Raw genomic sequence first — 14,022 nt, 5'->3', positions numbered from 1 at the left:
GCTTTAGCTACCCTCGCCTCAATGTTAGAGATCCCAAAAGGAGTTACGGAATGGGAACTCATCATCGAACTCCAGGAGGAACCTGCATTCTGCTTACAGATCAACGAAGCTGAACATCCCTCAAATGATCGGCCATGGTACATAAACATCAAGGAATACCTCGAACACCAGAAGTACCTGGAAGGAGCAACGCCAACAGACCGTCGCACTATCCAGCGGTTAACGGCACAGTTCGTGATCACCGGGGGGATCCTCTACAAACGATCCTTCAACCAAGTCCTTCTCCGCTGTGTGGATGAGACAGAAGTAGTGCAAATCATGTCAGAAATCCACAAAGGATTATGCGGCCCACACATGAATGGACACATGATGGCAAAGAAGATCCTACGACTCGGCTACTATTGGCTTGCGATGGAGACAGATTGCTGCAAATATGTCGAAAAATGCTTCAAGTGTCAGGAACATGCAAACCAGATCCATGCGCCTGCTTCCGAACTCTACAACTTGACAGCACCATGGCCCTTCTCTGTATTGGGGCTGGATGTCATCGGCAAAATCAGCCCCAAAGCTTCAAACTGGCACAAATACATCATGGCGGCAGTAGATTACTTCACCAAATGGATAGAGGCAGCATCCTACACCACCATCGCAGCATCTCATGTAGTCAAGTTTATGAAGAAAAATATCATTAGCCGTCATGGGGTCCCTCAGGCCATCATCACTGACAACGGAACTTCGTTCGTCAATAAAAGGATGAGCAATTTCCTCAACAAGTTCAAAGTTCAATGCCATCGGTCAAGTCCCTACTGTCCTAAAATGTACGGTGGGGTCGAGGCTGCAAATAAAACTATCATCCGCATATTGGAGAAGATGGTGAAGACATATCGTGACTGGTAAAAAATGCTTCCTTACGCACTTTGGGCCTATCAGACGTCTGTACGGTCTGCTACAGGAGCAACTCCATACAAACTCGTATATGGAATGGAAGCAATGCTGCCAGTCGAAATCGAAATCCCATCACTCCGGGTACTGCTAAAAAGCGAGGTCGAAGAAGGCGAATGACAACAAGCAAGGTATGATTAACTACACCTGGCAGATGAAAAGCGCATGCGGGCGTTAAGCCACTCTCTATGTTATCAAAAAAGGATCGCTCGGGCCTACAATAAGAGGGTCCGGAAGAGGAGTTTCAAGGTCGGTGACATGGTCATGAAGCGTATCTTACTACTGCATTTGCTAGATCCCAGAGGAAAGTTCAAACCCTCTTGGGATGGATCGCTGATCGTTCGGGAAGTGCTTCCAGGAGGTGCTCTTCGGCTCACCAATCTGAAAAGAGAAGATCTCCCTGAGCCCTTCAACGCTGATAACGTGAAGATCCATCATGGGTAACCATACCTAACTTTGTCAATGATTACAATCGCAAAAATGTATCCATCACTTTCCCACAAAAAAAATAAAATAAAAATATCCGCCACTTCTCGTCAGAAACACTCGTCATTCCTCCCACGAAAAAAGAGAAAAGACGAAAGCACAAAAAAGAAAGAGAGAAAACAAAAACAACAAAAAAGAAAGGGGGGAAGCAACAAAAAAAAGGAGAAAAAGAAAAAAAAAATAAAAAAGAAAGAAAAAAATCCCCAAAAGAAGAAAACCCAAAAGGGAAGAGAAGAAGTCCATCCCACATCCCCAAATAACCTAACTAAAGGTAGCTTATGATTGTACTCAAAGACAAGGACAGGAAGGTCACCAGTTGACTGGTTATGAAGGAAGTCTCTCCGTATCTTCCAGCACTCCAAAAAAAAAGAAAAAAAGAAGAGAAATGCATATCTAAGCAAAAAGGGTGAGTCGAAAACCCGAGAGGGTGCGTGGCTCGAGTAAAAACAGCAGGCATGTAGCGGACTTGATGAAAACTTAAATAGGCACCAAGGGTAAAAACAGCACAGCTGCCAACGGGCAAGCAAGAGCAAAAACTCAGGACATGGTGAAAATTCGAAAGGATTCCATGGGCAAAATGACGAGAGAGCTGGACATAGTGAAAACCTGAAAGGGCGCTACGAGCAAAAATGGCAAGAAATGAAAACGAAAGAGATGATGATAAAAGTGCAAGTACAGAAGAAGCCAAGGTGGCAAGCATCGCAACGAGATACAAGGAAAGAACAACTCCGGATCAGTACTCTATCGAACTCTGCTCAAATCTAAAGGATGTGATCCTGGATGCCCTCTTAAGGAACCGAGATCCCAAGAGCACAACCTAGACTACTGCATACATCGTGGGCTAAGCCCAATACTTTGATTCCAAACATCCAAAAGGCAAATCTAAACACAAACAAATACTGAAAAATTTGGCACAAACAAAAGTTTTCTTCTTCTTTTAAGTCTTTTTACAAGTACACTGCTTTCGTTCCTTTAAAAAAAGAAAAAGATTTCTTTTATATGTACAGGATAAACAGCTGATCAGAACCAGAGACCACAAGTAAGCTCTTATCTCTCGTACATCGACAATCTCTGCCTAAGTCTCTCTATCTCCATGTGCATGTAAAAAGCATCATCCCTATCTAGGCGATTTGCCGCAAGCATGATCTCATCATACCACCGTCCCACTGCCAGTCGACGAGCCATATCCTCACATGCGTGGTGAAGGACAGCGATCTCGGTGATCAAGTGACCATGTGTGGCCAGCAAGAAGGATGGATCGATGAAAGGTTTCTCCTCAAATGCCTCGAATGAATCGTCAACGCATGAAGAAGATGAAGAAGCATCACCCACCATGTCCTGATCAGCAACCTCGTCCACCAAATGCCAGTCAGGGACCTGACGATGAAGTGATTGCTCCGCAACCCATCGCTGGTATGGTACTGTCACCAGGGGAGGAGCCCAATATTCAAGAGCTAGAGCTGTCGCATCCAAGGAGCCCTGCCAGGAAATCCAGACTCGTCTATACAAAGTAGTCAAATCGGAAGGAAGAGGGGCATGCCCAAATCCAGAAAAAGCAAAGTCTGAATATCCTACTAAAAACCAAACTGACGAAGGAAGCGCACAAGATGGTAGGAGCAGTACCCCCGAAGTCCTAGCAACAGTAAAGGAGTGTGAGCGGCACTGCAAATCAAAGGCGAGCAATAGAGCCAGAGAGCCTCCCAACTAATCTCCCACCCACGCAGCTGGGAGAGCATACGGCAATACAGTGACTCAGTGGCCTCAACACCAAGGGGAAGGCCATCAATCAATAAAGAGAGTACATCACCACGGGGGGAATCAGGCCACACAAGCGGAGGGGTCATATAAAGATGCTCCCACAGGCATACCTGGGAGAAGTACAAGTCAAGCTCAAGTTGCAAGCAGATAACAGAGCATAAGAAATAAAAGAGGACAAAAGCAAATAATACCTAAAGGAATGTGTAGCAACCGCAGAGGATGCGGATACGTCCGAGCGAGCAGTCAGTAAGCCCCAAAAAGAGTTTCGCCAACACCACAGAAGCAATGCTCCTACGGAACAGAACGCGGCGGAATACATCCAGTAAAACCACCAATGATGACTGCCGCCAGCCCGAGAAAAGTAACTCAGCCAAGGCACAAAATATCAGTGCATTCAAGCACTGAAGTTGGCGATTTGATCCGGGACCTCCTCGGGAGATAGAACAGCGATCATACAAGATCTCAAGCAAAAGCTCACCAGCCCTACCCACCATGGTAGGAAGAGTCGTAAGAAATCCAAACCAGGAGATTAGATCAGTGGGATGAACCGGCTCAGATGAAGGAACATAAGGTTCCCGGGTGAGAGGGAGACCGGACAGATGTGCAAACTCCTCCAGTGATGGGCCCAGCTCCAAATCATTGAAAGAAAATAGGTTCAATGCTGGAACCCAATTGTACGAAGCAACACTCAACAACCGCCAGTCTAGGCGAACTCGGTGAAAGTGGAGAACCTCCCGGAAGCCCAAGGAGCCCAGCTAGAAGATCTCAGACTCGGTCAAGCTCTCGATCTAGATATGCAACCACTCAGAACAGGTGTCGCGTGGCTACAAATGACAAGTCCAGACAGGCACGCCCTATACAATCTGGAACCCAGGATCCAAAGGCTTATCATCAAAGATGGACATCCCCTCAAATCTATCTCATGATGGCCAAAAAAGCCGGACTCACCCATCACATCTCGAAGAGCATTCTGAAAAGCTGCAACAGGCGGGCCTGAGCTGCCAACAATCGCCACATCAGGAGCGGTTTGGAAAATAGACGCCCTAGGAGCTGCGGCGCCTAAAGTATCCCAGCAGCTGATGGCACAAGTATCTTGACCTCTGACAACAGCTGACTATCCCATCACTGCCCCAAAATCTGCACCAAATATTTGACCCAGGCCATCCACAAGAAGTTCGTCACCCGCCAAATCCAAATCACTCGAACCATCAAGGTGGGGCCCGCCACCCATTTGGATCTGATCCACTCGATCGACACCATCCACTTTCATCATACCATCATCTGCACCACCTATAACCATCGATCCACTGACCAAACTATCCGTCACCATCATCATACCATCCTCACCGTCATACCCATCCATTCCTGCCAACATATCATCCCCAACAACCAAATGTGGCCCACCAAAATCCAGACCATCCATCATCCTCCAAGCACATCTTTAGGCCCACAAGTTCAAAGCCCTAGAGGCCCACATCCCAAAACCTACAAGGCCGACAAGTTCAAAGTCCACAAGGCCCACATGTCAAAAGCCCACCAAGCCCATTGTCCAAAGGCCCCCATTTCTTTAAGCCCATTTCCTAAGCCACATGTCTAAATCAGGCCCATGTTCCTCAATTGCCCCATTAATTCATTAGTGGAGGCCAACTGGTTATTCAATCTAGATTATTGTACAATAAAAACCAGACGACGACGCCCTCCTGCGAGGTCGTACGGATGTTTCAAAAATCTTAAAAATATCTCAAATAAAAACTGTTAGCACCGCCAACTCATCAGTGGAGGTAACGCGATTGTTTGCTTAACTTGTGCAAATAAAAAAACCGAACGACGACGCCCACCCGCGAGATTGAACGGATATTTTTCAAAAAATCTAAAAGTATTTTCAAATAAAATCCCTAAGGAGTTTAGCTCCAAAGAGGATAATTTTCAAATAAAAAATTTTTAAAAAACGCACACGGCACGCAATAAACTGAGGAATCTTTCATATTCTCCAGTTGCGGTCAGTGCAAACAGCTAAATAAGATTTGATCTCTCCCGGTTTCCCCGAAGGATGATTGAATCCGTACATGATACATGTACGATTGGCCCGATCTCTATATCTGGACAGTCGTACAAATGCTAGTAAAAGCAAGTGGATCTATCTATGGAAAGAATAATCAAACTCAATGTGACAACAATCTGTTGTAACCAAAGTATTAGAATCAGTAGACTGTATGGCAAAGGAATACCTGCACATACCTAGTCCGAGATGTTCAGAAAATTTGATTGAGTCCAAGTCGACGTAGTAAGTTCCTCGTAAGGCCGCACCAATGCATAGGGCAGCTAACCACTTTGACAATCAAACAAATCGAATACTCCCAGGGTGATTGTATAGCAAAGGAAATGACAGACCAAATAGTATGAGAATCCTCGTAAAGCCGCACCAACGCGCAGAGGCCCTTACTTTTCAGACTCACCCTCCAATGCTATTAGCAATCTTATGTAAAAGGGTTGTGATTGGTAACCCGTAAAGCCGCGACGAATGCACAGGAGACAATCACAATGTTTTCCTCAACACTTATAACATGTGCAAGTAATCTCTTTTCCAAACAATTGACTGACAATGATACAATGGCAGGCAATAGATTCAAATCACTATCCTTTCTGACCAGAAGGGTGGGGTGTCCACTCGCTTTGGCCTTTTATTGCTCACAACCTCAGCCAAAGAGGGGCATCTGTAGACACCCCACTTAGGCTAACCTCTTGAGAAGGCTAAGACAGTCTAGGAACCATGATCATATCTTGAACCAAACCCTAATCCCAGCCTAAACCTAACCCTGACCCAAAAGTCTCCAACTTCTAGATCGAGACCCAAAACCTTGATCTAAACCGTTCAATCCTTATACTACCCCTTCTTTACCCTATATACTAATTAGGACCCCTTCACCCAAACCTAAGCCCACCTATCTGATCCGTAAAACCTCAAAAGAGGACCCCCAGGTGAACCAACACAGCGAACAAAGCCCGCAGCCTCGAGCCTGGCCCGAGCAAAGCCCGGGCGGTAGTCTGACTACCGCCGGCGGTACTTCCACTACCACCGCTCGCGGCTCGCATGTGGATAGTTGTCCCAATGTCCAAAAGTCAACTTTTTCCTGAATTTACCCCCTCCATCTTCACTATTTACTATTTTACCGGCCTCAAGAGCCAATGAGAGCGCACCACGTGGCGCTCCTCTCTCCCTAGCCAATCACAAGCCTCCACGTCATCATTTTAACCCTTACCTACCCCATATTTACTACAAAGCCATTGGAGAAGGCTATAAATAGCCCTCTCCTATTCTCATTTCATCCATCCCAACAAGTCACTTCTCCCTTTAAGCTTAAGAGAGTAAGAGAGAAGGAGAGTGAGGAAGAGAGTGAAGGAGAGGGAAGGAGCTCCCAAGCCTTCAAAATTCTAATTTTTCAAGCCACCCCCTAGCCTTCCTCTCGACCTTTTCCGCCCATAAGCCTAGCCTGGAATTGTCATGGTTCGGTTCACGTCTTAGCCTACTCAAAATCAAGCCAAAGATCCATTCTACATACTAGCACTTATCATGACATCAATTCCATTCTCAACCCCCCTGCTTCTCTAGATCTCTAGTGAACGTATGTTTTGTGACTTGTCGTACATTGGATCTTGTCACATCAGAAATCCTAGTGATCTAATCCATTTTTTTTTACCTTTTTACATAAACATCATCACATCCGCCTTCTAGACACGTTATTGGACGTATGTTCTGTGGCCTACCGAAATCTCGGATCTCGCCGCATCAGAAATCCACGTGTGCCTAGTCCCATCTTAGCCACAGCATCCATCATCCCTTGAGATTACTTTACCACACTAAGAAGAGACCGTACATTTGTATATGCAGAGAGGGTACCTGACCCCTTTCCTCTTTGTAACTGAGGTCCCTTACTTGGAATTTCGAATCGCAAACCAGGAGTCAACCTAAGGAAGGAGAGTTGTCAGATTTCTCCAACCTTAATTATTCCGCAGTTCTAGCCGAACGCGGGATTCTGAGATTATTCAGCTAGTGGCGACTCCAACATTCACAAATCGGCCTAATCACCCCCACCACTACTCCATAACATATAAATCAGCGTGGGCACCGATTTTCAGTGTTTACAGGTCCACAGAGCTTGGTGACGTCACTTCATTAGCATTTGGCTACTGACCTTGTCGGTATCCAATCCACGCCCGCGGATTAGCTACTACCCCCGCCTGTTCGGAGCTCGGACAGGCTAAGGCTCCGAGGGCCACTTCTTGGCCAACCTCATTTATAAATTTTATCTACACCGTCCATCCATTTTTACATATGTTTTAGATTATAAAGCTAAAAATAGAGACTATTTAAAGCTCAAATGGACCACACAGTGGGGATTAAATTCCTACCGTTGAAAATTTCTTGGGGCCACCGAAGTTTTGGATCAATATTTATTTTTTTCACTTCATCAAGGTGTATATGACCATATCAACAGGTTGGATGGAAAATAAACAACCCGGTGGACCCTAAAAAGGTTTCATTGGTGGGCATCCTTAGCACCGCTGCTTCTTGTGGTGTGGTCTAATTTAGACTTTGATCTAAGATGATATAAATGGATAGACGGTGTGGATAAAGTGGACCGCCAGTGACCCTCTCTCGGAGCCTCCGCCTGTCTAGAGATCCGAACAGGAGGGGGTAGTACTGGATCCGCGCGCGTGCCAAAACTCAATAAATCAGGCATGTGTAAGAACACGTCTTCCTTCCGTACATTAGTCAGTCAGATTAAATTCAGGTAATCTATCTCAGGGAAAGATTAAGGATGGAGAGCCCACCGTCCCAGAAGGTTTTAACGGTGGACATCGTAGTGGCCCAAAGGAACTTTTTGTTGAACCGTCCATCGGTTTTGCTGCCTCATTTTAGGGCATAAGTTAAAAAATAAAATTCATTCAAATCTCAAGTGAACGAATTGAACATCCACAGTTAAAAGCTTCGTGGGGGCCACCATGCTATTTATTTGCCATCCAACCTGTTGGTAAGGTCATATGGACTTGGATGAATATCATCAAATTGATGTAAATATTTTTAACGGTGGGCGTTGAGTCACCATTATCTTTTGTGGTGTGGCTCATTAATTGATGTTTGGGACTATGGTTTCCTATTCCACTCCCGGATCAAAATAAAAGAGAAAAACTTAGATAATTGTTTACCAAGAAAGATGAAAAGTTTAACATGGTAGGTGTGTGATGGTGATAGGCTGGCATTTAGAAATTAATAAATCTTACGGAAGAACTACCTAATTAATATGAAATTTATATTTTAATATCTTTTTTTAATATATAAATATTTTAAAAAGATTACCTTATTAATTGATATAATTATTATTTCACTACATTTGGTACATTTTTTAACAGCTGTTACTGGGCAGTAGATAAGAGTCTTAAAGGGTCTGGCTCGCCCCCACAAAATGAGAATTTTGAATAGGCCCTATCCTAGGCGAAAAACAGTTCAAAATCTAGCCGAGACTAACCTAGGCCCATGTAAGCAAATGGGTTGGTTGCTTGGGTGGGCCTCACCATGATGTTTATGTAAAATCCATCCCCAACACTAAGGGCCTGTTTGGCTGGACCGATCCCACGGTATTAAGAGGTATGGGATCGCGATATCCCGGGATATGCATGACGAGCCAAACAGACCCAGTGAACTTGTCCGGGATATAAGCAATCCCATGGATCTTAAAACAATCCACTGACATCACCATCATTACCTTAAAATTGATCCCATCCCTTGGTTGGACGGATTGGAAGGTAAAACCCTGGGATATGTCATGCGTGCCAAGCAGATCCAGTGAACTTGTCCCGGGATATAGCAATCCCATGGATCTTAAACCAATCCACTGACACTACCATCATTACCTTAAAATCCATCCCATCCCTCCCAATCCCATGGGATTTGCCCGGCCAAACAGGCCCTAAGTGCATCACCTCATCTTATGTTAAGGGCTCAAACATTGCCCTCAACCATGACTCAGGTAGGTGACATAATTGGAAAGAATGTATAGGATATAGGATAACGATCACCCTTCAAATTGTTTCCTTTAATACAACCCACCTAAATCATGAATGGGCTTTGTTAAGCCTTATGCCTAGATATTTATGTGGCATCCAAATGGCTAGAGTGAATTTCATGTAATCATCACGGTGAGCCCTATAAAAATTAAGGGTAAAAGTCTACCTTCTAATAGCTTTCGTTAATGTAGCTTGCTAACTTGTAGTTTTTGGCTCCCCTTAGATGGGGGTTGTTATGGAAAAATCAACAAAGGCCTACTTGGAGAAGCTGATGAGCAGAGCCTCTGAGTAATAGCACTGCATTCGAGCCGACTGTGCTTTCGAACTATGGTTCCAAAACTAGGGTTATGAAAGAGAGGCAGAGTGGGCCACACCAACGTTTGGAACTCTCATCCGAAGAACTACGACCCTAGATCTAGAACTCTCATCCGAAGAACTATGGCCCTGGATCTTGGATCTAAGCTTTGACATCGGTCCAGGACTCGCAAGAAGGTATTATGCGTCCAACCTGTGGGCCCGAGCCGAAGGTCTAGTACTCGATGCCAATATGAGTTTGAGATCCAAGCAAGATCAACTTGCTCATACGCTCGGTTGGCCGTCGACTAAGATCGGCTCGGATGCGTAACGTGGCCGAGAATCATGGTGAGTGATTAATCCTAATAAGGCACGTTGGAGACTTGTCTGGTGCACGATCTTAGGATAACGGTTGATATCAACATACACACATCTCCCGCATGATGGAAGAGATCATGTCAAGATTGACAGCCATGCTCCCTTTGATCCACGGGTATAAATAAGAGATGAAGCAATTGAAACAGGTACGCAACATTTGGCCCTCTAAACCCCCAACTACACTACTTAGACCTAGATTCCTAGCTTGACTTTGGCATTGAAGGGTCCCCTACTCTAGCCAGGGTCTCCTTTGTCCTTCACTTGTGCAAGTTCACAGGGCTCAGAGCTAACCACCGATGCTCGGTTGGAGAAGCCAGATTTTTGCATCAACAGAGGTCATGCTTCTAATATTGGAAGAATAAAATTGGTTGACATGTGATTTCATTGGGTTACACCAAGGAAATAGTTAATAGAGAGAGGTCTACCCTAAACTTATATAAGGCCCACTAGGATAATTATATGAAATTTGATATAAAAATTTAGACGTCTCCCAAAATCATTTTCAGTCGTGACTCACGTGGGCCATAGTAATGTAAATAGTTTAAGAGGATAAGTGTTGCCTCATACATTTTTCTAACATCGAATTGAATTTTGGACCTCTACTCTAATATTGGATTACACACCAAGTGGTCAGAATGAATTTTAATAAAGGAATTTTGACCGTACTAGCTGCCAACTCATACGTTTGCACTGCTGCTGTAATGGAAAGTAGAGAAATGATAATTATATTGACTAATGAGATAGTTTTTTGAAAAAAATACCCTAATTGTAAAGTTCATATTAATTAGGTAATTTTTGCAAAATTTCCAATAAATTACATAGGTGGTACATAAATTGTAACAACTCGTTTTTTTTTTTTTTAAAAAAAATAAAACAGTGGGAACTAAATCCCACCATTTCCTATGGTGTGGCCCACTAGAGCTCCAGCTCTATCTCTTTTTTTGGCCCATACCCTAACATGTTTGAATGCAACTGATGAGCGGAGTGGATTCATCATGTCATTCCTATAGGGCCCACTGTATATTTGAAAAAAAACAAAACAACATTCACCACTCGAGGCAACCGCTCGAGTTTTTTTTCTCTTCTTCCTCCTTTTCTATTTCACATGGTGAGACCCCGTACCCATCTGAGGCTAGCACCGTCCATCATTTAGGTCCCACCTTCTAAATTCGGACCGACCATCCAAATTGAAATCCTATGAAACCTTATCCATTTTGGTCCTTTGCTCCAAAACCTCCTATGCGGCCCACCTGATCAACAGATATGCATTACTTTTGAGCTCACATTGTATGTGGATATTACAAACCTCGTGTCCCATCAAACTTCATGGCAAACCCCACCTAAACTTCCGTTTCAAATTCAGTTCGCGACTCCTCATGGTTACAACGTCTTTCACGGCCGAAAAACTAGCACTCCTTCCACAACACTGCGGTTTGTATATAACTCATCTCACAAATCTAAGCCATTGTATATTCCTCAACCAACTCCATTCAATGGACCTCTAATTTCTAATGATTCTCCCGTTTCTAGCAATCAGAAAGCACCACTTCTCATGTTCTCTCCACTTCTTCAACATAAGAAAATCGAGAACTCCTAACCATGTAACCACCAACAAAATGGGTATATAGTTTGTTTTCAACCATTTAAAAGCTTCATAGGATGAATCCATGCCATCCAGAAACATTACTATATCGAAATATGCCGAGAACAGAAAATCGCCATTAAAGCCTACCATCCTCATGTCGATCAAAGTTGCATCGTAAGTTCTCTTGTATCTGTATTATTTATCCATACCAGTTTTGAGGTTGAAATCCAAACCATATACGTCATCTATCAAGTAAGCTTCCCTCCCAAGTCATAGTTGTAGTTCCTAAGGCTCGACTCATTGAGTCGACTTACCAAGTTGACTCAGTGAGTCGATGTGTTGATGTAGTTGGATTCAAGTTTAGAATATATAAATTTTAGGATAATAGAAGTATAATTAGTATATGTGTTTTCTTGTAGAGATCTCTAGCATTTCACGTAGAAACGCTCACCAAGTGCCGCTATGTGAATTGAGTTGAACTTGATCTTACTAGACCAAATGGACTGCATTTGTATCGATCTTAGATCTTCTCGCCTTATCCAGCCATACATGAGATTTGTCACACGAAATCAGGTAGGTGATCTTCCTTATTGAAAATTTTAGGTTAACATATATATTGATTTGATTATTTATTATGTATTCAATTTATTTGATTATTATCATTAATTGTAGATTATTTTATTTGATTTTTAATTGCATATTATAGAGGTAATTTATTTGAATTATTGACTTACTTCAATTAATTATTGTTATGTGTATAAATTACAATTATTTCCTTATTATTAGATGATGTAGAATGTATTTTAATTTACGGGTGCTTTGGCCAAAAGGATCACCATGTTATTTGTTTATGGGTGCTCTACCTAGGGTCATTCCAGAAAGAATCGGCACGGTACGGGTGCTATACCCAAGGTTATACCCGAAAGGATCGGCACGAGTGCTCTACCCTGAGCGATTCCCTAAAACGATCAACACACACAGGTGCTCTGTCCTGTGTATTTACCCTAAAAGTTTATTCACTAGGTGCTCTGCCGATGTTCATTCTTTAAAAGGATCAACATCGGTGCTCTGCCGAGGGTCATTCCCTAAATAGATCAACACACATGGGTTCTATACCCTGGATTAAACCAAAAAGGATTTTAGATGACTGTATTATCTTATTTTGATATTATGAAAAATAAATTGTTATTGTTATCATGTAACATGCCGATTCAATGCTCGTAATTAATCTTATTTATTTTATTGAGTTGTATTAGTGTTAAAGTAGAATTTTTAATTTGGGGAATGATGTGACCTCATGAGCCGTCGCGCTCACACCCTTATAGATTGTTTTGTAGGGTTTGTGTATGAAGAGCCAATTGGATAAGATTGAAGACTTTTCTTTTTATTTATTTGAGAATTTCTTAAAATTCAATATATGTTGTTATTATTTATTTTTAAATATCAATGTAATTAAAGATTCAAGGATCGATTGGTGGACAATATTTAATGACAATGATTAGTATCCTTTTAATTGCTTTTATTGCCTTGAAAATACATGAAAATTATGTAAATTGTGTTGTATATTTTGTTTAAGTACAATTCACAGTCCCGTAGGGCTTGGCCAACTCGGACCAAATTTCGTGACATATATAGGGCGAATTGAACTGTCCAAACAGGTGTCACGAATCAAAGGTTAGGATTGTCCAACCATCTGATCCTAGGACTATGACTTAGGGATGTGGGGCTACAAGATTTAGTTGGTTTAGTTTGTGTTAATGTACCCCAAGTGTATAATTTCTAGATGTGCCCGCGTATCAAGCGTCGGCCTGAGTATCATAAAACAGTACACTGTCAAACGTGGTGAGTACAAACATTCTCGAACGGAGAAGTGCTTGACAAGAATAACGTGGCGATGCAACAGTCAGTACTGGGCCCCGCTTTGGATGCTGGTTGGCCGAAAGATCTTCAGATTGGATAATCCTATGCTCCTAGCCATGTAATCTTTGGAAACGGATTGGCTACTCCCCCTGCCACCAGCCAATGGCTGGTGGTCGGTGCTCTGTGGGCCCCAACATGATGTGGGTGTTTCATCCATGCCGTCCATCTATTTTTATAGATCTTTTTATGGCATGAGACCAAAACTGAGTAATATCCCGATCTCAAATGAACCACATTACATGAAATAATATGTTGAATAAACTTCGACCATTGAAAACTTTTTGGGGTCTGTAAAAGTTTTGGATCAAGCTGATTTTTTTTTTCCCCTTCATCTGGGTCTGTATTACCTAATCAACAGATTGGATGTCAAATAAAAAGTACGGTGGCCCTTAGGAGGATTTTAATGGTGGATATCCAATAACTATTGTTTTCCTGTGGTGTGGTCAACCTGAGATTTAAATCCCTGTCATTGTTGGTACAAATTACTAAAATTATATTTAAAATGGGATGAACGGAATGGATGAAGCACATACATCATGGTGGGACCCACGGAGAACCGACCACCAGCCACGGGGCTGGTGTCAGTGGGAGTA

Source organism: Magnolia sinica, chromosome 2, assembly GCF_029962835.1.
Source record: "Magnolia sinica isolate HGM2019 chromosome 2, MsV1, whole genome shotgun sequence".
Taxonomy (NCBI): Eukaryota; Viridiplantae; Streptophyta; class Magnoliopsida; order Magnoliales; family Magnoliaceae; genus Magnolia; species Magnolia sinica.
The sequence above is the reverse complement of the archived record's forward strand: the minus strand, read 5'-3'. Positions refer to the sequence as shown.